This window comes from Mesoplodon bidens (genome assembly GCF_964165515.1).
Source record: "Mesoplodon bidens genome assembly, chromosome: 7".
Lineage (NCBI taxonomy): Eukaryota > Metazoa > Chordata > Mammalia > Artiodactyla > Ziphiidae > Mesoplodon > Mesoplodon bidens.
In genome coordinates this window covers 47,371,797-47,397,003 of record NC_138164.1, presented here as the reverse complement: position 1 = coordinate 47,397,003, position 25,207 = coordinate 47,371,797, and the positions used below count along the sequence as shown (strand labels likewise).

Here is a 25,207-nt window from a genome sequence, read left to right as displayed (position 1 = left end):
CTCCTGGTAACCTGATGAGGATCTAGCCTCCTGGGTTAAGGTTGCCGATAGGGAAGGAAATGAGCAGGCATTCAGCCTTCAAGTATGTAAACCCTGTGGCAGTGAGTCTCTCTGTGGATGACTAGGTTAGCATTTGGCTCCTGTGAATTTTGGGGTGCCCAAGTCTGTCTCTCAGGCCCTGGACACTCTGGGGCCTTTCACAGGAAAGGACAGATCAAGCCAGACTCACCTTAGACAGTGTGCACACAAATCACCTACAGGTCTTACTAAATAAAATGCATATTCAGATTTGGTAGATCTGGGGTGGGGCCTGAGATGCTCCCAGGTGATGCTGAGTCTGCTGGTCCCTAGGTCACACTTTGAATAACAGAGCTGCAGACAATGCATGCACCCCCACTTTCAGTTACCCCTCTACTTTCCACAAGGATTCACCAATAGTATTTATCGTCCTCTCTTTCTTCTGGGGGTCATAAGTGTCCAACTAAGAACCTAATGCTTGCTGCCCAAGCACTCTACATCCGAGGACTAGAGCAAGTCTTTGACTTGCTTCCTTTGTTTTGTTCATTCATACTTAGAGGTCAGCATGGGGCAATAATGGGTGTCTAAATCTTCCTCTCTCTAATCCAGGGCAGGTCCAGCAAGGGTACTGGCTAAGGCTGCTTAGCTGTATCCTGCCTGAGGTGGACTGAAGCTGAGAGAGAGAAAAGACTGATTGAACACAGGTCCTACAGGAAGTCCAAAGGCAAACCAGGGGAAGCTGAAGCAAAATTAGCTGGGTGAATGGGAAGAGCACCCGAGAGTGGAGTGAAGAGATGGTGGTGGATGATTGTTTTGGGGCCAGCAGATCTCAGCTTATCTGGCAAACCCTGAACTTGAGGCTTGCATGATGGAATCCCTGTAACAGGCAAAGCTAAATTTGAATCAAGCCATATCCAGACTTGAGTTGTTAAAATAAGAAACAGGCATTGCAAGGCTTTTGAGAGTATCTTATTTTTGAAAATTTTGATTTGCTCATCTGAAAACTGAGAGAAATAAATTAAAATAAATGGGTTATAGATAAACCATAATGGAAAAGAATATAAAAAAAGAATATGTATGTGTGCATAACTGAGTCACTTTGCTGTACAGCAGAAATTAGCACAACATTGCAAATCAGCTATACTTCAATAAAAAATAAAAAATATATAAATGGGTTATATAAAACTTAAGTATAGACATGATTAAAACTCATCTATAATCTTTATTTTTTTAATATTTATTTATTTATTGGCTGCGTTGGGTCTTCATTGCTGCACGCAGGCTTTCTCTAGTTGCGGCGAGCTGGGGCTACTCTTCGTTGACGTAGGCGGGCTTCTCATTGCGGTGGCTTCTCTTGTTGCGGAGCACGGGCTCTAGGTGCACGGGCTTCAGTAGCTGTGGCACACGGGCTCAGTAGTTGTGGCTCATGGGCTCTAGAGCACAGGCTCAGTAGTTGTGTTGCATGAGCTTTGTTGCTCTGCGGCATGTGGGATCTTCCTGGACCAGGGCTCGAACCTGTGTCCCCTGCATTGGCAGGCGGATTCCTAACCACTGCTCCACCAGGGAAGTCCAAAACTCATCTATAATCTTTAGATGAATGGTGTTACACAGGAATAAAGTGCAAGATGTCAGAGGAAAATTAATTACCGCTGCATTAACTATCAAAAAACCTTCAAGTCTTTCAAACTTGTCCCTTTGTTTTTTTCTCACAAGGGAAATCCTGTTATAATTCTTCTGTCCAAATAAAGGCACTTTAATATCCCATTTTTTTCTGCATGCTGTCTTGCTGAATTACAAAATTAGACATTTTTCATCTTTCAGAAACTTTTACTTAATTTTTTTGTATCCTATGATTAATGTTTTAAAGCTATTCAAAGTTTTAATTATTACAACCAAAAACATAAGATAAAAGCTTGTCATCCTTCAAAGTACATCACAACGAATGCAAGAACTTTATTTCCTTCAAAGGGAACTGTCTAAATAAAGGAAGAAAACTGTGTTTTAAGCTAAGCATAATATTGTTTGCTGCTACATAATAACCAACAGGCACACTGTGGCTTGGGGTCTAGCAAATAACAGAGAACAATTCTTCATCACACAGTCTTGACTTTGATCTCAATTAGATTTCTGACCTTGGTAAGCCACTTTATCAGTATTAGCCTCATTTTATCCTCTGTAAAATGAGAGATTAGACTAGTTGGTATCCAGTCCCAGTGCTCCACTGATTCCCCAGAAGCTTGCTTTTGATTGTGAGAGCATCAAAAAGCATTTGCTGTTTCCTTTACTACTGAATGTTTTAGTAAGTGGGGACCCAGAGAGGTGAAGCAACTCACCCCCAGTGCTAAAAGGGAAGAGCTAGGATTAAACTCCAAAATGCCTGACTTCTAGCTCAGGATACTTTATATAATGTCAAGCAACTTAAAATCTTTTTCAGAGATGAACTTCCCTGCTATTAAAATAAAAATGCACCAGGAAAAAAAAAACACAGAAGACGTTGGTCTAACATAATTTCCTCTAAGGAAGTGGTTATTTTTCTGGGTGGCTTAATATAAGACATAACTGACTGATTACGGTCGGACGTGTGGATGTAAATCATGCTAGAGAACCACATGAAAGCAGGTCAAGTTCTCATATACAGCCAAAATGGCTAGTTTCAAGATTACACAGTACTGATCCTCTTGGTCTGTGAGTGACCTGAAGGCAGAGGCCATGTCTGGTCCATCTGTGTGGTTAGCAAGGGAGGCATTCTGCATCTAGGAGATTCTCCCACTAGTTCAGGGCTGTGGGGGCAGGACTGGGGCAAAGGAGCAGATCTGCAGCATTAGGGAGAGGAACTGAAAGGAACGGTTCTTTCAGGAGGACAAAGCATGCTACGGAAGGAGATCTTGCAATGGAACCGAACAAGAGTCTGTCCTCTGCACAAATACGCGAGTAGGGATGTCAAGTGTCTTCGAAGAAAGTTCCTCACAAACAGGGAATATAGAAGGGATGATGGTGAAAGAAGAATAAACCACATCTGTTTTTTTGTAGATTTAACTTGTCCCTCCCCACTCCTTTTCCTCTGAGAAAGTTTTAACATTATCATGTACATAGCATTAGAGTACCTGAACATATTACTTGAAAATAGATAAACGAGATAGCAAATTATTCACATATCTTTATGTAATATTTATATAACACTGAATATGTGCTAGGCACTGTTATAAGTACTTTCCAAATAAATATTAGGTCATTTAATCCTTGTAACAACTCTATGAAATAACACTATTGAAATCCTCATTTTACAAATGAGGAAACTGGAGCACAGAGAAGATGAGTAACTTGCCCAAGGTCACAGAGCTAGTAAGTGGTAGAGCCCAGGTAGTCTTCTCCCAAGTCCACGCTTTACTTTATCTTTAAGAAAGGATTACAAGCAAGCAGTGAGAGTGTGAAACCGTGCAACTCTGATTGGGACTTGAACCCACATGTGTTGAAGCAGGAGGGAAGGGGGCAGGGCACAATCTTTAAAAGAATGACATAGTCCAAGGACACGACATAAACTGATTAGAACCAAACAGGTCCAAGATGGTGGAGTCACCTTCCACTAGACCTTGAGCCTCAGTATATGCTCATTGTAACACATCAGCAAGCTAAATGACACACCCACAGGTGCCGTGACAGTTCCAAGGCCGACCATAGAGGTCAAAAAGTGGGCAGTGGCACAATTCCTGGAAATCCCCATCCCTTCCCCAAAATAGCTGGAATACTCCTCCCACTCATTAGCCTATGAAATTACCCACCTCTCTAAAAACTGACAACCCCATACCCTGGTGTCTCTCTCACCTTCTGAGATGGCCCAGACTCTTGTCTGTGGAGTGTGTTTCTCCCAAGGCTGCTCTCGCCTTCTGAGCGGCCCACGCTGTCTGTGGAGTGTATTTCTCTCTAAATAAATCCACTTCTTAGGTATCCTTTTGTCACTTCACTGAATTCTTTCTGTGATGAGACATCAAGAACTTGAGTTTCATTAAGTCCTGAAACCAGGTGTGTGATCTCAGTTGCAAGACTGTGGGTTTTGGCTGGGTTGGAGTCCCAGCCACGTGGGTTCAAGTTCCAATCAGGGTTTTGGCCAGGTTCGAGTCCCAGCCGTGTGGGTTCAAGTCCCAATCTGGGTTTAGGCTGGGTTCGAGTCCTGGCACGTGGGTTCAAGTCCCAATCTGAGGTGCATGGTTTCAAAAGGGCCAGGTATGTTACATTGCTGGAGAAGGAACCTCATGGGTGTCTTAAACCCAGCCACTTATTTTTTGGCTCCTACAGGTGAATGCTAAGTGGCAATAGAACTTTGCTGACACTATGTGAAACTGAGCAGGACCCTGTGGGGCCCTCCTCAGTAGAAATCCTTTTGGATACAAATCCTTTGTGTGTCCCCCATTCTTGTTTGTAGGAAAGAAGCTTCAGCCTCCTAGACCTTCCCTGAGTACCAACGGGTAGATTCAAACAGTTGCTTATCAGGGAAGAGAGGGAATGCAGAAACAAAGGAGAAGCAGTCAGGAAACCGTAGTGCAATAATAAAGCAGGGTCCTGGTTCTTCCTCAAGGAATATACATAACAGTATCTTTGAGTTCTTCTGTAGGAACTAAGGCCCCCACCCAGGTGGAGTATGCTAACTTCAGGCTGGGTATGATTCCTGGAGCATCACCCTGTTACCTCACCATCAACCAGTCAGAAGAAAATCTGCACACAGTGGAAATTAAAGACTCTGACCCCCTCCCCAAATGATTAACTGTGATTAACTTCCCTTTTCTCCCTCTAAAAAACTTTCATCGTCAAGCAGAATCTTGGGAGTTGGTTCTTGGCTACAAGTCCTATTTCTCCCCATGTTGCTGGCCTCCTGAATAAAGCAATCTTTCCTTTCCAGTCAACACTTGTCTCTTGAGTATTGGCTTGAGTGGCAAACAACCAAATCTGAGTTAGGTAATATATGTTTCTCTAGTTTCTTGTCATGACTACTAATTCGGTGCTTTTTTTTTTTGGTTTGTTTCAGGATTGCTTATGGCTGATAAGTTATTCCCCAAGTTTTGTTAGTCATATTTGTTTCTCTATTTGTCCATCTTAAGACCGTGCAAACCAGGAAGGAGAACAGACTGTTACTTGGACGGGAAACAGCTCTTTGATATGCAAACTAGTAAGTTTTTGTGTTTCTGTTTTTACTCTTGACTTGCAGCTGAAATTGTAGATTTAAAGCTATAAATCTATATCTCTGTGTAATTTAGAAAGGCCTTTACCTCTCCGTGTATGAGTGTGAAATTGTAACTGAGCAAAGGGCTCATGGGCCAGCAGTACAGAAAGCCAAACTCTAGCAGTGGGAATTTGCAGCAAAGTAAGGATTTATTGCCGGGCACCAAGCAAGGGAGTGGGAGACAAGTCTCCACTCCAACTTGGTCTCTGAGTTAGGAGTTTTTTCAAGGGGGAGAACAAAGAGGCTGGGGTTAATCATCTTCTTGTGACATTTCTTAATTGTAGTTTTGGGAATCAGGATGTCTCTGGTTTGTGATTCTCTGGCCAAGTGGTCCATGGCTCAGAGGCCTATTAGCTCATCTTGCCCTGGAGAAACCACCTGAGTTTGTTTAAGTTAATAATGATATCTACAACAGCAATTTTAGTACATTAATGATGTTATAAACAACATCAGTTTTAGTCATCTGACTCTGGTTGATTAGTGTTTAGTTAGCACAGGATTGAGGTCAGAGAAGAAAGAAAGGAAATAAAGTTTGGGATAGAAAGAAAATCGAAAATTGGGTAAGGGAACTCGGCTTTAGGGGGACTCAGTTGCAGAATGTCTACCTATCTCCAGATGATATTAATAAATTAGATTATAGGGACTTCCCTAGTGGTGCAGTGGTTAAGAATTCGCCTGCCAATGTAGGGGGACACAGGTTTGATCCTTGGTTCAGGAAGATCCCACATGCCACAGAGCAACTAAGCCCTTGTGCCACAACTACTGAGCCTGCACTCTAGAACCGCGTGCCACAACTACTGAAGCCCGCATACCTAAAGCCCATGCTCTTCAACAAGAGAAGCCACAGCAATGAGAAGCCCACGCACTGCAATGAAGAGTAGCCCCTGTTCGCCACAACTAGAGAAAGCCCACACGCAGCAACGAAGGCCCAATGCAGCCATAAATAAATAAATAAATATCAATTTTAAAAATAAATAAATAAATAAATTAGATTATAATGACTTCTAAATTAAAGGAGCTCTGCTCTGATTGGCTTATAGAGATAACTAAGCACACACGTAAATCAAATATTCCTAAAATTCTCTTAAAATAAGGAAACCAAGCATCTAATACTTTAAATGTGCTAAACTAAAAAAATTCTAACAGAATATATGGGGAGGCTCAAGGAAAATAGGGTTCTTCTAACAAGGTACAGATTCTTTGTGGCCTCCATTCCCTGTCTCTGGTGATAAGGATGTCCTTTTCTTCCAGGGGCAAAGAGGACATCTTTCACATGGGAGTTTTACCTCTTGCTTTCAAGAAGAAAGGGGAGGTCACAGTGCCCTTCTTGCATCTGCTGTTTTACAAGTGCCTTTAGCTCAAAATAATCAGTAGGCCAAATCAGCATATTTTGAGGTGGCATGTTCTGAACCCCTTCAAGACTCATTTAACAATTTTGGTTTTAAGAAATAGCTCTCTCTTCTCTGATTTATCAGTGTTAAGTATAATACAAATCTACATTTTGTTCTATTTGTATTTGTTTTTCCTAAACGTATGGAGGTTTACTGACCAAATAAGCTAACATTACTTCTACATAATGTTAATACAGAAAAAAAGCAGACCCTGACATCCAGGAGCTGGCCTGGTGCTATCTACTGCTGGGCCTTGGTGTTGCTATGAGCTGGCTTGTCACTCACAGCTAGGTCTTAATGTTCTTCTGTTGGACATGAACTATTTCACAGAACATCAACATTAGACAAGGCCACTCTGTGACCATGACAGATTAATACGAAAACAAGCTCACTCCAATAATCATGTCTGAACATAGACAAAACAAGAACATTGTCCAAGCCATAAAATACCAAATATCTCTCTAGACCAGCTAGTATGTGACTCATACTGCTTTACCAATTATAGCTCTATGCTTGCATTAGTGTGCCCTCCCTATGAATAAGATGTATTGAGATAATCATAGATTGTCCCCGCTTTCACCTAGAGTAAACCCTCTCTTCCTGTACCTTCTCCAAAATCACCCAACCAAATCCCTAGTTGTATAAGTCCTTTCTAACATCCTATTACTGAGCCGCCCCACAGTTCCCTGTGGTGTACGTTCTCTCCTGCTACAAAACCAAACTTGTTCAACTACAGGAGTGTTCCTGGTGGTCTTTGGCTGAAGGGCATTAACAATATTTAAGATTATGAAATGTAAATTTGTGCTCAACTAAATTGAATCATTATACTGACAACATTTTAATTTCAATAATAATTATATTTTGTAGTATGTATGTTTTGTAGTAACCTGAAGTTAATTTTCAAGTTCTTTAACTTAAAACATTGGACTGGGAATTCTCTGACAGTCCAGTGGTTAGGACTCTGTGCTTCCACTGCAGGGCAGCATGGGTTCAATCCCTGGTCAGGGAACTAAGAGCCCGCAAGCTGAGTGGCTTGGCCAAAAACAAAAAACAAAAAAACCCAACACTGGACTGATATTAGGTTAATTACTAGATAATCACTGAATACCTAGATAACTTCTAAGTAATGCAGAATACTGTATTGTTGATTATTACTAAGCATAGTTTTAAGTATACATAGTTTTGCTTCTTACTTTTATGTGTTATAGAGAGGCTATAACTTGGGTCATGGTAATAAACATGTTCTCTTTGCCACTTTAAGAAGCTGAAAGAGATGTATGTGGCTGTAGAGAGGTGTAGTATATGTGTTCATGAGCTTTGCTAGTCTGCTAAAATGCTCCTGTACAACAAGCAATTCTCATTTATCCATCTGCCAGTTTTCTCTGTACAATAGAAGTTAGTTGCTTTGGTTAAAGGTAGTCCAACATAAATGGCTGAGACTATTCCAGGAGCAATGGTAATAGAGAAATAAAACTATGTATGTCTTTTTTTTTTCCAAAGGAAAAAAAAAAAGCTTTTGTCCTAAAGCAGAAATCCTCTGGTTTTCTCATCTCCAGATTTCTTAACACTTACATTGGAAATGGAACCAAAGGAAATTTAAAGACTTTTTTATTGATTTATTTAAAGTTAGCAATGATGACTCCATTGATGTTAACATAAATAACATCTTAGTATTATTATGAAATAGCTGTGATCTCATGGATCCAAGAGAGAACCACTGTCCTAAACATCAGTAGAGTGTCAGTTTGTTCCAGAATATTAAAGAGCATAATTCCGGGCAAAACTTAAAAGTTAATTTTATTTGCCTGTGCGTTTGGCTGTTATAACAAAATACCACAGACTGGGTAGCTTACAAACAACAGAAATTTATTGCTCACAGCTCTAGAGGCTAGAAAGTCCAAGATCAATGTGCCAGCATGGTCACTTTCTGGTGATGGCCCTCTTTCTGGTTCATTAGCAGGCACCTTCTCCCTGTGTCCTCACATGGTGGAAGGGGCCAGGGATCTCTGTGGAGTCTCTTTTATAAGGCACTCATCCCATTCTAAGCAACTCCCAAAGTTCCCATCTCTTAATATATTATCATCTTTGGGGGTTAGGTTTTTAACATATGAATTTTTGGAGGGGGGAGTGATCATTTAGACCATAGCACCTCGATTTATACTACCTGAGTTTGAAAAGAAGCTATGAAATTGGTGAGTGCTTTAGTGAAGTTCACTCTGTCTTGAACAGCTTGCTTTTAGGACATTATTCCCCCAAGAGAGCAGTCAGCCACTTTGTGGCAAGTTGAGTACGTCAGGCCTCTTCTATCCACTTGAGCACCTCCTGGAATTCTTTTGATCCATTATAACTATGAATGTTTACATGTAGCAAACCTGGACTGAGAAGGGTATGATTATCAATGGGTTCAGACTCCTCAGAGATAAAAGTTTGAGTTGCACTATCAGGTAAGCCATGCAGATCTGCTGGGGTAGTAGCTGAGGGTGAGGGGAATTTAGAATGCATAGTGGAAACCATAAGCAAGACGAAAAGACAATCCTCAGAATGGGAGAAAATATTTGCAAACGAAACAATGGACAAAGGATTAATCTCCAAATTATACAAAGAGCTCATGGAGCTCAATATCAAAAAAACCAAACAATTCAATTAAAAAATAGGCGGAAGACCTAAATAGACATTTCACCAAAGAAGACATACAGATGGCCAAGAGGCACATGAAAAGACGCTCAACATCACTAATTATTAGAGAAATGCAAATCAAAACTACAATGAGGTATCACCTCACACCGGTCAGAATGGCCATTATCAAAAAATCTAGAAACAATAAATGTTGGAAAGGGTGTGGTGAAAAGGGAACCCTCTTGCACTGGTGGTGGGAATGTAAACTGATACAGCCACTATGGAGAACAGTATGGAGGTTCCTTAAAAAACTAAAAATAGAACTACCATATGACCCAGCAATCCCACTACTGGGCATATACCCTGAGAAAACCATAATTCAAAAGGATACACATACCCCAGTATTCATTGCAGCACTATTTACAATAGCCAGGACATGGAACCAACCTAAATGTCCATCAACCGATGAATGGATAAAGATGTGGCATATATACAATGGAATATTACTCAGCCATAAAAAGAAACAAAATTGAGTTATCTGTAGTGAGGTGGATGGAACTAGAGATGGTCATATAGAGTGAAGTAAGTCAGAAAGAGAAAAATAAATACCGTATGCTAACACATATATATGGAATCTAAAAAAAAAAAATGGTACTGATGAACCTAGTGGCAGAGCAGGAATAAAGACGTAGACGAAGAGAATGGACTTGAGGACATGGTTAGGAGAGGGGGAAGCTGGGGCAAAGTGAGACTAGCATCGACATATATACACGACTGAATGTAAAATAGCTAGTGGGAAGCAGCAGCGTAGCACAGGGAGATCAGTTCGGTGCTTTGCAATGACCTAAAGAGGGGGGATAGGGAGGATGTGAGGGAGGCTCAAGAGGAAGGGGATATGGGGACATATGTATGCATATGGCTGATTCACTTTGGTGTACAACAGAAACTAACACAGTATTGTGAAGCAATTATACTACAATAAAGATTTTTTTTAAAAAAAAAGAATGTATGTGGGCTTCCCTGGTGGCGCAGTGGTTGAGAGTCCGCCTGCCGATGCAGGGGACACAGGTTCGTGTCGCAGCCCGGGAAGATCCCACGTGCCGCGGAGCGGCTGGGCCCGTGAGCCATGGCCCCTGAGCCTGCGTGTCCGGAGCCTATGCTCCGCAATGGGAGAGGCCACAACAGTGAGAGGTCCATGTACGGCAAAAAAAAAGAATGCATACTGGAGGAAGGAGAGGATGAGTACTAAATGAAGCCTTCAGATCAAACGCAGCAATAGATGCTGTAGTTCTTCCAACACACCTCCCTCAGGAAGCAAGTTTCCCCTCAGAAAGAGAGGCCCATGAGCAGCATGGAGGAGGTGCTCCCTGAACCTGTACAGTACAGAGAAGTAGGTCTGCATGGCAAGAAAGGTGGACTATGGCAGCTATGAGAAAGTGCCTCTCAGGTCTCTGACTCCAGGGACCATAACTGACTGTAGGCCTCTGCTGCTGTGCTTGGAAATTCATCCTTATGTTTGTGCCAAGGCCATGCTTCCCTAGCCAGTGACTGAGCACAGCAAGGATACTAAGGTAGGCCCCTTCCTGGGAGACTTGTTGCTCTTCTTATGGAGACTTCAGCTGTAAGGCTACCTGATAGCCTGGAAAAGTTTTCTTAGAACTGCATGGCTGTCTAAGCATTCCCCCCCTTCCTCCCTTCCTCCCTTTCTCCCTCCCTCCCATCCTTCCTTCCTCCCTCCCTCCCTCCCTCTCTCCTTTCCTTCTTTCCTTCCTTCTTCCCTTCTTTCCTTCCTTCTCTCCTTCACTCAGGGTCAGAGTTGTACTGCAGTCTGACGGGTCTCCCAGCCTTCGCTGGCTCCCTACCCATTTTCTCTCTCAAAGACATTTCCCTTAATAAATTCCTTGCACATTTAATCCTGTCTTGATGTCTGCTTTTCAGAGGACCCAGGAAATGAACTAACTACCAATCAGCCATCCATTCATCTATGTGTATAGAACCATGAGTTTATACTGATTCCCTCAATTTCACTCTATTACCATAGGGTTCATTCTAGCCTTCTTCCTTTCCATATTTGAACTCATTTCTGACAGTGAGAAATCTAGAAATTATTCACGTATGTTTACTAAGTTTCTCTGTCTTAGAATGCACAAAAGGTAGTTTCAGAATTACTAACTAGCTCCATGGCAAAAAGCAAAACAACAAACTAAAGTTTAAAACTTGCTTACAGATATTTTGGATTTAACACCAAATGCAAAGGCATTAAGCACAAAAGTAAACAAGTGGGACTACATCAAACTAAAAAGCTTCTGCACAGAAAATGAAACCATCAACAAAATGAAAAGGCAACCTATGGAGTAGGAGAAAATATTTGCAAATCATATATCTGACAAGGGGTTAATATTGAAAAAATATAAGGAACTCATCAAACTCAATAGCAAAAAAACAAATAACCCAAATTAAAAAATGGGCAAAGGGGCAAACTATTATATATAGAATGGATAAACAACAAGGTCCTACTGTACACATACGGAACTGTATTTAATATCCTGTGATAAACCATAATGGAAAAGAATGTATATATATGTATAACTGTCACTTTGCTGTACAGCAGAAATTAATACAACATTGTAATCAACCATACTTCAATAAAAAAATGGGCAAAGGTTCTGAATAGATATTTCTCCAAAGAAAACATACAAATGACCAACAAGTACTTGAAAAGGTGCTCAACATTATTAATAATCAGAGAAATGCAAATCAAAACCACAATGAGATATCAACTCATACCTGTTATTTAGTTCATGATTTCAGTTATGGGCTAATTCCATTGCCAAGGAAAGTGCCAGACTGATCCATAGCCTAAACTGGAACCCATATCCAAGGTTAGACCTGCTGACCAATCCTATTTCAGTATATGTGCTGCCAAAGCAAGCACTGACCAATCCTAGCATATCAGTTCAGAAACCAGTTTACAATCCAGCTAGAATCCCAGCCAGTACCATCTCAGTATAATGTTGTACCCAGAGTTGTGTTGACACAGATAGACAAACATGTCCTCAGCTAAGAGATCAGCCCAACTCAAAACATAGTTATGTGCCAGTCCACCTTGACATAGAAACCAAACAACTCCTGACTAACCCAGATTAGGGCCAAGGCCTCTTTTCTGATGGCCCAGAACCCAAAATATGCTAGCTCATTCCCAGACCCATTCACTCATCAATTTATTCAACAAGCCTTTAGTGCAGGCCTACTAGGCTTCAGGAACTGTGTGTTCACACTTATCTGGGCCTGGGAGGATTCCAGAGAGGCTTGCATCAATCACCCTAGTGGTGTAAATGCAGGGTCCAGCTCCTCTTCCTGTTGTGGTCAACACTTCCAGACTAGTGTCATCAGATAAATTCTCACAGATTTTTCTCATGACATCATATTCTGCTTAATCCCCTTATGGCAATTTTTAAGACACGATTTTTTATTTATTTGGTTGCACTAGGTCTTAGTCGAGGCAGGCAGTCTTCTTAGTTGCGGCAGGCAGGCTTCTTAGTTGCGGCTCGCTGGCTCCTTAGTTGTGGCATGAGAACTCTTAGTTGCAGCATACATGTGGGATCTAGTTCCCTGACCAGGGATCGAACCCGGGCCCCCTGCATTGGGCATACAGAGTCTTAACCACTGAGCCACCAGGAAAGTCCCCCCCATAACCTTTTGACCTAGTAGATTTCTATACTTGCTTATGACCATTCATTCAACACATTTATTAAATGTCTTTAGATTGCTAGGCCCTGGAGACATGAAAATACTGCCTTTAAGTAACTCACAGTCTTTAATTCTACCCAAGGAGATTAATAAATTAAAAAAAAAACTACTGCCGTTCTAAAATAAAGGTATAAGTTCTTTAATAAAGGTATCTTCAAAATTCTATGAGAGCCCAATAGATGAGTTGTTTCTTTTCTTTTCTTTCTTTTTTTTTTTTTTTGGCCATGCAACGTGGCATGTGGGATCTCAATTCCCCGACCAGGGATTGAACCCATGATCCCCCTTCATTGGAAGCATGGAATCTTAACTGCTGCACCACCAGAGAAGTCCCAGAGTTTTTTTTTAATGCTAGGAAGGTGTAGTTAGAGAAAGTGATTTCTCTACTGTTCTTTGAAAACTGACTAGGAGTTTAGTGAGAGAGAAAAACGTTACAAGAAAAGAAGCAGTCTGTGCCAAGGCATGCAGGGAGTAAGAAGAATAGGATGCCCCAAGGACAAATAGTTGGTGATGTTATGGAATGTCTTATTCTTTGGAGACATAATGGTTTGTACCACTTAGGGATAATGAGATTTGTTCTAAACTTGACCCATGGATGTTTGACACAAAGGACACTCGACAATATACAAACATATAATAAAAATTATGTCAACATTAGTGAATTTGGGAGGAAAGTATCTTATGAATTAAATTCCATCGATCCAGTTTAATTCCTTGATTAATACATAGACTGCATAATGGAGGCAAAATCCTCTGAGGTCAGAGTGGCAGAATCAGAAAGAATATTATTGGGATTAAAATGGCAGGATATAAACATCCTGCTGCTTCTACTCTTGTTACAATGAATTTTCCAAGGTCTCTATACCTTATGTCACAGATTACCTTCCCCTCCTACAACATTGACTCACCTCTTTGTTATATGGAATTCCCCAAACTAGTGTCACAAACTTAAATGCCTACAAGTTCGAGGTGGATAATATGAGTAAAGCTGGCTAAGTGGGATTGTAAACTAATAAGTATCTGCCTTGTCCAAAGAGGGAAGCTGTTACTTTGCTCCAGCCAGTTGTTGCCATGTAGGAATACAGGCTAAGGACTGTCAGAACTCCAATATTTTCAAGAGAGAAGCCGGAAGTCATGATTTTTATTATGGGAACTTGTGATTTGGTAACTAGTTGGAAAAAAACCCAACCCTATAAGCAGGTCAAACAACATGTCTATGGGTCTGATTCTACCCCTGGGCACCAGTTGGTTAACTTTTCTAGTTTTCTATGATATCATACTTAAAGGAATGAAGGACTGTTCCATCTCCTAACATTACTGGCTTCCCAAATAAGGACTCAACCTCTTCCTCTTGTGAAGAACTATTTTGTACCACCCTCTCGTAATTGCAGTTTGCCCATTCCTTTAAGCATCAAGTTTTATGCTTAAAACCTCTCTTGTGATAACATGAACTATACCAACAATCTTCCCCTCCATTCTTGAATTTCCCTGGCCACACCCTACCATTTATGACCTCACGAATTGCCCTACCACCTTGGAATGACAACCCATGCCTCCATACCACTGCAATCATTTGCCTCTTTCTTTGTATCATGCCCCATGATATCATGTATTAACCTCATTCAGGACTGCAACATAGGATGGGAAGTGGGAAGATAAAATCTGTATGGCATCACAAAAGCATGAGGTTGCTTGGGAAACTTCATGATGTCATAAGAAAAGTTCTACATTAAAAGGATCATGGGGGGCTTCCCTGCTGGCGCAGTGGTTGAGAGTATGCCTGCCAATGCAGGGGACATGGGTTCGAGCCCTGGTTTGGGAGGATCCCACATGCCGTGGAGCAACTAAGCCTGTGTGCCACAACTACTGAGCCTGCGCTCTAGAGCCCGTGAGCCACAACTACTGAGCCCGTGTGCCACAACTACTGAAGCCTGTGTGCCTAGAGCCCGTGCTCCGCAACAAGAGAAGCCACAACAACGAGAAGCCCACACACCGCAATGAAGAGTAGCCCCCGCTCTCCACAACTAGAGAAAGCCCGTGTGCAGCAACAAAGACCCAACAGAGCCATAAATAAATAAATAAATTTATTTTAAAATAAAATAAAATGGGCAAAGGCCTTGAATAAACGTCTCTCTAAAAAAAAAACAAGGATCATAAAAGTTAGAGAAGGATGTGTAAATACTGTGATTTAGATCTCTTTAGAGTGAGTAAAAAGTATAAACTCAGTTTTCTAAGTATTTCAGGCAAACATCTATCACAGTGAAGTTTTATAGGAGATCTCTAAAGAGATTCTGCTTTCTGGATATACTGTCTATTCCTTAGGGGGAGTGAGAGGTTATCTCTTTTTTAACTTCATAAAATGAAAATCTAGTGATTGGGAATAAGATTTATATAACTACAGTCATTGCACATTATAAGGTTTTTTGCTGAACAGAAACAAAAATTATGAATGTAGCACACAATATTTATTTGATAATATTCCTTACGGCAGCATGACTGAATTTTTTTCTCACTAAATTCTTGTAATCTATGGAAAAAATACTTCATACTACTTTGTTTCTAGTTTCTTCTTTTTTTTTTTTTAGGATTCCTAAGTGGGAGTAAAATTATCATTCTTAGGATGCTATAAATTTTTGGGTAGAGATAGTCTAATTTTTAAAGTATGGGACTCTTTAAATTATTGTCATCGTAACATGCATCTAGATATTGTTTTTACCGTCTATTGATTTACTCTTATTAATATTTGTCTCCTATGCGATGATCACTAATATCAACAGGCAGAGGACACAATTTCCATTCTCCTTCTAAAGGAAAAAAAGATAAAAACAAGAATCAAATCCCTTTGTCAAAATACTGAGAAAAAACATCCCCAACAACATGAATACCTAAGATAATTAGGTGATTGTCCTTTCATTCACTCATTCATTCAACAAATATGTATTGATTGCCTACTATATGTATCAGACACTGTGCTAGGCTCTGGGTAAATGGTGAAAAACAAATCAAATATGGTTTATACTCTCATGGATCTTCTGGTCTAGTGAAAGAGACAGACAAAAAACAATTAAGGAAAGAAGTACATATATATGTATACCTATATATGTAAATGAATTTCACATATATGTAAATGTATATACACATATTATTATGGAGAATAACGGGAAGGAGGAGAGGAAAATTACTTTAGGTTGAGTAGTCAGAGTGGGTTTTTCTGAGGCAATGGCAAGCTGAGTACAAGTGAAGAAGGATCTAGCCATGTAAAATGTAGGGGAAATAGTGGTCTACTGAAGGGGGTGTACTTGAGCAAAGGCCTTAGCTGGGAAGGGTTTCTAAGAACAACAATAAAAAATCAACATGGCTAGAGCAGAAGCAAAAAGAACTACAAGTCAGCAACCTGTGGAACGAAAACTGCATCCACAGAAAGATAGACAAAATGAAAAGGCAGAGGACTATGTACCAGAGGAAGGAACAAGACAAAACCCCAGAAAAAAAACTAAATGAAGCGGAGATAGGCAACCACCCAGAAAAAGAATTCAGAATAATGATAGTGAAGATGATCCACATCCTTGGAAAAAGAATGGAGGCAAAGATTGAGAAGATGCAAGAAATGTTTAACAAAGACCTAGAAGAATTAAAGAACAAACACCTAGAAGAATTAAAGAACAAACAGAGATGAACAATACAATAATTGAAATGAAAAATACACTGGAAGGAATCAATAGCAGAATAACTGCGGCAGAAGAAAGGATAAGTGACCTGGAAGACAGAATGGTGGAATTCACTGCTGTGGAACAGAATGAAGAAAAAAGGATGAAAAGAATTGAAGACAGTCTAAGAGACCTCTGGGACAACATTCAACGCACCAGTATTCGCATTATAGGGTCCTAGAAGGAGGAGAGAGAGAGAAAGGACTGATAAAATATTTGAAGAGATGACAGTCAAAAACTTCCCTAACATGGGAAAGGAAATAGCCACCCAAGTTCAGGAAGCACAGAGAGTCCCAGGCAGGATAAGCCCAAGGAGAAACACGCCGAGACACATAGTAATCAAATTGACAAAAATTAAGGACAAAGAAAATTATTGAAAGCAACAAGGGAAATATGACAAATAACATACAAGGGAACTTCCATAAGGTTAACAGCTGATTTCTCAGCAGAAACTCTACAAGCCAGAAGGGACTGGCATGATATACTTAAAGTGATGAGAGGGAAGAACCTACAACCAAGATTACTCTACCTGGCAAGGATCTCATTCAGATTTGATGGAGAAATCAAAAGCTTTAAGACAAGCAAAAGCTAAGAGAATTCAGGACCACCAAACCACCTCTGCAACAAATGCTAAAGGAACTTCTCTAAGTGGGAACACAAGAGAAGAAAAGGACCTACAAAAACAAACCCAAAACAATTAAGAAAATGGTAATAGGAACATACATATTGATAATCACCTTAAATGTGAATGGATTAAATGCTCCAACCAAAAGACACATGCTTGCTGAATGGATACAAAAACAGGACCCATATATGTGCTGTCTACAAGAGACCCACTTCAGAACTAGGGACACATACAGACTGAAAGTGAGGGGATGGAAAATGATATTCCATGCAAATGGAAATCACAAGAAAGCTGGAGTAGCAATTCTCGTATCAGACAAAATAGACTTTAAAATAAAGACTATAATAAGAGAAAAAGAAGGACACTACATAATGATCAAAGGATCAATCCAAGAAGAAGATATAAAATTATAAATATATATGCACCCAACATAGGAGCACCTCAATACATAAGGCAACTGCTAACAGCTATAAAAGAGGAAATTGACAGTAACACAATAAGAGTGGGGGACTTTAACACCTCACTTACACCAATGGAGGTATCATCCAGACTGAAAATTAATAAGGAAAAACAAGCTTTAAATGACACAATAGATAGATTTAATGGATATTTATAGGACATTCCATCCAAAAACAGCAGATTACATTTTCTTCTCAAGTGCACATGGAACATTCTCCAGGATAGATCACATCTTGGGTCACAAATCAAGCTTCAGTAAATTTAAGAAAATTGAAATCATATCAAGCATCTCTTCTGACCAGAGCGCTATGAGATTAGAAATAAACTACAGGGAAAACAATGTAAAAAACACAAACATAGGGAGGCTAAAAAATACGTTACTAAATAACCAAGAGATCACTGAAGAAATCAGAGAGGAAATCATCAACACCTAGAGACAAATGACAACAAAAACACGATGATCCAAAACCTATGGGATGCAGCAAAAGCAGTTCTAAGAGGGAAGTTTATAGCAATACAAGCCTACTTCAAGAAATAAGAAAAATCTCAAATAAACAATCTAACCTTACACCTAAAGGAACTAGAGAAAGAAGAACAAACAAAACCCAAAGTTAGTAGAAGGAAAGAAATCATAAAGATCAGAGCAGAAATAAATGAAATAGAAACAAAGAAAACAATAGCAAAGATCAATAAAACTAAAAGCTGGTTCTTTGAGAAGATAAATAAAACTGATAACCCTTTAGCCAGACTCATAAAGAAAAAGAGGGAGAGGACTCAAATCAATAAGATTAGAAATGAAAAAGAAGTTACAATGGACACCACAGAAATACAAAGCATCCTAAGAGACTACTACAAGCAACTCTGCACCAATAAAATGGACAACCAGGAAGAAATGGACAAATTTTTAGAAAGGTATAACCTTCCAAGACTGAACCAGGAAGAAACAGAAAATATGAACAGACCAATCACAAGTAATGAAATTGAAACTGTGATTAAAATTCATCCAACAAACAAAAGTCCAGGCCTGGTGGCTTCATAGGTGAATTCTATCAAACATTTAGAGAGGAGCTAACACCCATCCTTTCAAACTCTTCCAAAAAGTTGCAGAGGAAGGAACACTCCCAAACTCATTCTACAAGGCCACCATCACCTTGATACCAAAACCAGACAAAGATACTACAAAAAAAGAAAATTACAGATCAATATCGCTGATTAATATAGATGCAAAAATCCTCAGCAAAATACTAGCAAACAGAATCCAACAACACATTAAAAGGATCATACACCATGATCAAGTGGGATTTATCCCAGGGATGCAAGGATTCTTCACTATATGCAAGTCAATCAATGTGATACACCATATAAGCATATTGAAGAATAAAAACCATATGATCATCTCAATAGATGTAGAAAAAGCTTTTGACAAAATTCAACACCCATTCATGATAAAAACTCTCCAGAAAGTGGGCACAGAGGGAACCTACCTCAACATAATAAAGGCCATATATGACAAACCCACAGCAAACATCATTCTCAATGGTGAAAATCTGAAAGCATTTGCTCTAAGATCAGGAACAAGACAAGGACGTCCACTCTCACCACTATTATTCAACATAGTTTTGCAAGTCCTAGCCACGGCAATCAGAGAAGAAAAAGAAATAAAAAGAATACAAATTGGAAAAGAAGAAGTAAAACTGTCATTGTTTGCAGATGACATGATACTATACACAGAAAATCCTAAAAATGCCACCAGAAAACTACTAGAGCTAATCAATGAATTTGGTAAAGTTGCAGGATACAAAATTAATGCACAGAAGTCTCTTGCATTCCTATACACTAAGAATGAAAGATCAGAAAGAGAAATTAAGGAAACACTCCCATTTACCATTGCAACAAAAAGAATGAAATACCTAGGAATAAACCTACCTAAGCAGACAAAAGACCTGTACTCAGTAAACTATAAGACACTGATGAAAGAAATCAAAGATGACACAAACAGATTGAGAGATACACCATGTTCTTGGATTGGAAGAATCAATACTGTGAAAATGACTATACTACCCAAAGCAATCTACAGATTCAATGCAATCCATATCAAATTACCAATGGCAATTTTTATAGAACTAGAACAAAAAATCTTAAAATTTGTATGGAGACACAAAAAACCCCTAATAGCCAAAGCAATCTTGAGGGAAAAAAGTGCAGCTGGAGGAATCAGGCTCCCTGACTTCAAACTATGCTACAAAGTTACAGTAATGAAGACAATATGGTACTGACACAAAAACAGAAATATAGATGAATGGAACAGGATAGAAAGCCCAGAGATAAACCCACACACCTATGGTCAACTAATCTATGACAAAGGAGGCAAGGATATACAATGGAGAAATGACAGTCTCTTAATAAGTAGTACCGGGAAAACTGGATAGCTACATGTAAAAGAATGAAATTAGAACATTCCCTAACACCATACACAAAAATAAACTCAAAATGGATTAAAGACCTAAATGTAAGATCGGACACTATAAAACTCTTAAAGGAAAGCATAGGAAGAACACTCTTTGACATAAATCACAGCAAGATCTTTTCTGACCCACCTCCTAGTAATGGAAATAAAAACAAAAGTAAACTAATGAAACTTAAAAGCTTTTTCACAGCAAAGAAAACTATAAACAAGATGAAAAGACAACCCTCAGAATGGGAGAAAATATTTGCAAATGAATCGACGGACAAAGGATTAATCTCGAAAATATATAAACAGCTCGTTTAGCTCAATATTAAAAAAACAAACAACCCAATCCGAAAATGGGCAGAAGACCTAAATAGACAGTTCTCCAAAGACGACATCCAGATGGCCAAGAAGCACATGAGAAGCTGCTCGACATCACTAATTATTAGAGAAATGCAAATCAAAACTACAATGAGGTATCACCTCACACCAGTTAGAATGGGCATCATCAGAAAATCTACAAACAACAAATGCTGGAGAGGGTGTGGAGAAAAGGCAACCCTCTTGTACTGTTGGTGGGAATGTAAACTGATACAGCCACTATGGAGAACAGTATGGAGGTTCCTTAGAAAACTAAAAATAGAATTATAGTATGACCCAGCAATCCCACTACTGGGCATATACCCAGAGAAAACCATAACTCAAAAAGACACATGCACCTCAATGTTCATTGCAGCACTATTTACAATAGCCAGGTCATGGAAGCAACCTAAATGCCCATCGACAGATGAATGGATAAAGAAGTTTGGTATATATATACAATGGAATATTACTCAGCCATAAAAAGGAATGAAATTGGGTTATTTGTAGAGACATGGATGAATCTAGAGACTGTCATACACAGTGAAGTAAGTCAAAAGAGAAAAACAAATATCGTATATTAACACATATATGTGGAACCTAGAAAAATGGTACAGATGACCAGTTTGCAAGGCAGAAATAATAGACACAGATGTAGAGAACAAACATATGGACACCAAGGAGGGAAAGTGGGGTGGGGGTGTGGTGGTGGGATGAATTGGGAGATTGGGATTGACATATATATACTAATATGTATAAAATAGATAAGTTATAGGAGCCTGCTGTATAAAAAATAAATAAAATTCAAAAATCAAACAAAAAAATCAACATGGCTAGAGTACAGTGATTGAGAAGGATGGTAGTGAGAAATAAGGTTGAATGGAGAGCTAGGAGACCTCATGAAGAAGCTTGATAGATACAGCAAGGAGTTTGGAATAGAAGCCATTGTTTTCAAGTAGAGCAGTGCTATGTTTTAAAGATCACCCCAACTGCTGTGTGGAGAATGGAATATAGGGGATCGGCGTGGGTGTAGGACACTACTTTAGAGGCTATCTGCAGTATTCCAGTGAGAAATGATGACTTGGACTGGGTTGGTAGCAGGAGAGAGAGAAGTAGATTATGTATTTCGGAGTAGAGTCAACAGAACTTGCTGATGAATTAGATACGTAATATGAAGGAACATTAAGAACCAGGAATGACTCATAGGGTTTGGCTTGAACAACAGGTGCATTCCATTTACTGAAATGAAAAAGATAGAGTGCTAATAGGTTCTCTGGGAAGCAGATGCTGACACAGAGTTAGGTGTGCAAAACGTTTCTCAGGGAATAACACTTGTAAAAGGAAAAGAGGCAGAAGCATAGTTGTATAGAGAGAGGTCGCAAGCATGATGCAAACCTGACAAAGTCTCTGCCAGCCCAGTGGGGAGTACCAGAGCACAGACTGCTAGTTAGTAGAGTTCTGTGTTGGACTAGGTCCTTGTACTACCACCTTGCTCATTCATTGGCTGGGAGCCTCCCCAAGAACAGTATGCCATTAGTTATACCCCAAGAAGAGTGTAACTTTGGCTCTAAAGGTGAGGTGGACCCTGAAGCAGGTAAGAGCTGGAAGCTGTCAGTTAACCACATTCCTCACAGCTGGGCAGGCAGTCCTTCCTTGAAGGGGAATGTAAGTAAGCACATCTCCATGTCCACCACAGGGAACAACAGGTAGGAAAAGATGAAGAATTTAGTTTTCGATAGGAGCGGGGCTAAGACAGTTAATTGGATCATTCATTCATCACATATTTATTGAGCTTCTATAATAGACCATTCAAATGGAAATGTCAGGCACATAGTTGGAAGTAGTAGCGAGTTCACAAGAGATGTTTGGGCCAGAGATATTTGAGAATTAGCATATATATGATATTTAAGGTCACAGATTGGTTGGCATCACCTACTAAGAGACAAAATGGTTTTTAACCCTGAGAAACATCACTTCTCTAGGGACTGTTTGGAGGCAATTTGGGTCATCACACTGACTAAGGGGACAAGGGGGACACTACTGGCATTTAGTGGGTAGGGTCTAGGAGTGTAAAACATCCTGAAGTACATGGGAAATTCTACTCAATGAAGAAGTGTCCAACATAAAATGCCAATAGTGCCTGTGTGGAAAAACTGGCTGTAGACAGAGAAGTGGTCCCAGAACCAACCCTTGGGACATTCTAACTCTTAGAAGTTGGGTAATGGAGAAGAAGCTGGCAAAGGAGACCAAAAAAGGAGTACCTAGAAAGGTAGAAAGAAAACTAGAAGTGAGTGGTGTCAGATGCCAAGAGTGCAGAGTGTTTCAAGGAGAGAGGCAGGTCAGCAGCAAAGAATGTTGCTGAGCAGTTGAATATGATGAGGACAGAAAAGTGTCCACTCAAAGGAGAGCTTAATACTGTAAGAGCCATCTCAGAGGAGTGGTGGAGATGGAAGCCAGATGGGCACAAGCTGAGAGTAAAGGGAGGGGAGCAAGCAGAGAAAGGAAGTTTTTAAAGGAATTTGAATAAATAATAAGCAGAGAAAAAAGTTGGAGGATGATTTGGGGTCAAGGGAAGGATTTTATTTCAAATATTTTATTATCAAAGTTTTATTAAACATGCAGGAAGTTGAAAGAATATTGCAGTAAATCTCACTTTCTATCATTAACATTTTACTATGCTTGCTTTATCATATATATATATTTTTTATGTGGACTATTTTTAAAGTCTTTATTGAATTTGTTGCAATATTGCTTCTGTTTTATGTTTGGTGTTTTGGCCGTGAAGCATATGGGATCTTAGCTCCCTGACCAGGGATCGAACCCACACCGCCTGCGTTGGAAGGCGAGGTCTTAACCACTGGACTGCCAGGGACGTCCCTATCATATCTTTCCATATCTATCCATAAGGAAGGAATTTCTAAAGATGAAAAACACTCCTAGAGCATGTTTGTATGCCTACAGTGTGATTCAACAGGTACAGAAGATTAATGAAAAAAGAAAGAAAGGGAATAACCAAGTGAGAAATGAAGCCCTTGAGAACTGAGGGAGGGGAACAGGATTCAGAGTACAGGTAAAGGGATTGCCTTTTGTTGTTACAGAGGGAAAAAAGAGCAAATGGTTACAGAATCATGTAGGTTTGTGGATTTAACTCAAAATGGATTAAAGACATGAACATAAGACCTGAAACCATAAAACTCCTAGAAGAACTTCAACATAGGTGGTAAGTTCCTGAACATCAATCTTATTGATGATTTTTTGGATTTGACAACAAAAGCAAAGGTAATAAAAGCAAAAATAAACAAGTGGGACTACATCAAATTAAAAAGCTTTTGCATTGCAAAGTAAAACATCAACAGAATGAAAAGGCAACCTACGGAATGGGGGAAAATATTTGCCAATCCTATATCTGATAAGGGGTTAAAATCCAAAAATATAAAGAACTCATACAACTCAATAACAAAAAATCAAATAATCCAATTTAAAAATGGGCAAAGGATCGGAATAAACATTTTTCCAAAGAAGGTATTCAAATGGCCAACAGGTACATGAAAAGGTGCTCAACGTCACTAATCTTCAGGGAAATGCAAATCAAAACCATAATGAGGTATCACCTCACACCTGTTAGAATGGCTGTTATCAAAAAGACAAGAAATAAGTGTTGGTTCAGTATCCTATGATAAACCATAATGGAAAATGATATATATATATACATAAAAGAATGTATATGTATGGGTAACTGAATCACTTTGCTGTACAGCAGAAATTAACACATTATAAATCAACTGTACTTCAATAAAAAATAAAAAAGAAATGTGTTGATATGGATGTGGAAAAAAGGGAACCCTAGTGCACTGTTGGTGGGAATGTAAGTTCATACAGCCACTACGGAAAACGGTATGGAGTTTCCTCAAAAAATTAAAAATAGAATTACCATATGATCCAGCAATTCCACTTCTGGATATTTATCCAAAGGAAATGAAAATCCTAACTTGAAAAGATACCTGCAGCATTGTTTACAATAACTATGACATAGAAGCAACCTAAGTGTCCATCAGTGAATGAATGGATAATGAAAATGTGATATATATCTATATATCTACAGCACATTTTCATAATATATATATAATTATGATATATATATAATATATGATATATTATATCATATATGTTATATCACATTTGCATTATATATATATATATATATGCATATGCAAGATGGAAGCCATCTGGCTTCCATCTCTACCACTCCTCTGAGATGGCTCTTACAGTATTAAGCTCTCCTTTGAGTGGACACTTTTCTGTCCTCATCTTATTCAACTGCTAAGCAGCATTCTTTGCTGCTGACCTGTCTCTCTCCTTGAAAGACTTTGCACTCTTGGCATATATATATGAATATTATTTAGCCATTAGAAAAAGAAGAAAATCCTGCCATTTGTGACAACACTGATGAACGCTGATGGCATTATGCTAAGTGAAATAAGTCAGAAAAAGACAAATACCATGTGATCTCACTATATATGGTATCTAAAAAACAAAAATAAAAACATGAACTCATAGATACAGAGAACAGATTGGTGGTTGCCAGAGGCAGTGGGTGGACAGTGGGTGAAATGGGTAAAG

At 39.3% G+C, this 25,207-nt stretch overlaps 2 protein-coding genes across 7 annotated transcripts in view; one reads left to right on the top strand and one right to left on the bottom strand.

The window, feature by feature from the left end:
- Nucleotides 1-25,207, top strand: part of NUCB2 (nucleobindin 2) — a 112,023-nt gene that overhangs the window by 36,530 nt on the left and 50,286 nt on the right. For 3 of the 6 annotated variants that reach the window (XM_081240463.1, XM_081240461.1, XM_081240466.1), the window contains exon 2: nt 5,039-5,179. The exons of 1 other annotated variant lie outside the window; for it this stretch is intronic. The gene's annotated coding sequence lies outside the window, so the exon portion shown is untranslated. Of the gene's footprint in view, nt 1-5,038; nt 5,180-23,685; nt 23,808-25,207 lie in introns of all 6 variants that reach the window. 2 more of the 6 variants (XM_081240462.1, XM_081240464.1) reach the window with 2 other exon arrangements.
- Nucleotides 1-25,207, bottom strand: part of PIK3C2A (phosphatidylinositol-4-phosphate 3-kinase catalytic subunit type 2 alpha) — a 177,934-nt gene that overhangs the window by 147,864 nt on the left and 4,863 nt on the right. The gene's annotated exons all lie outside the window — the stretch shown is intronic.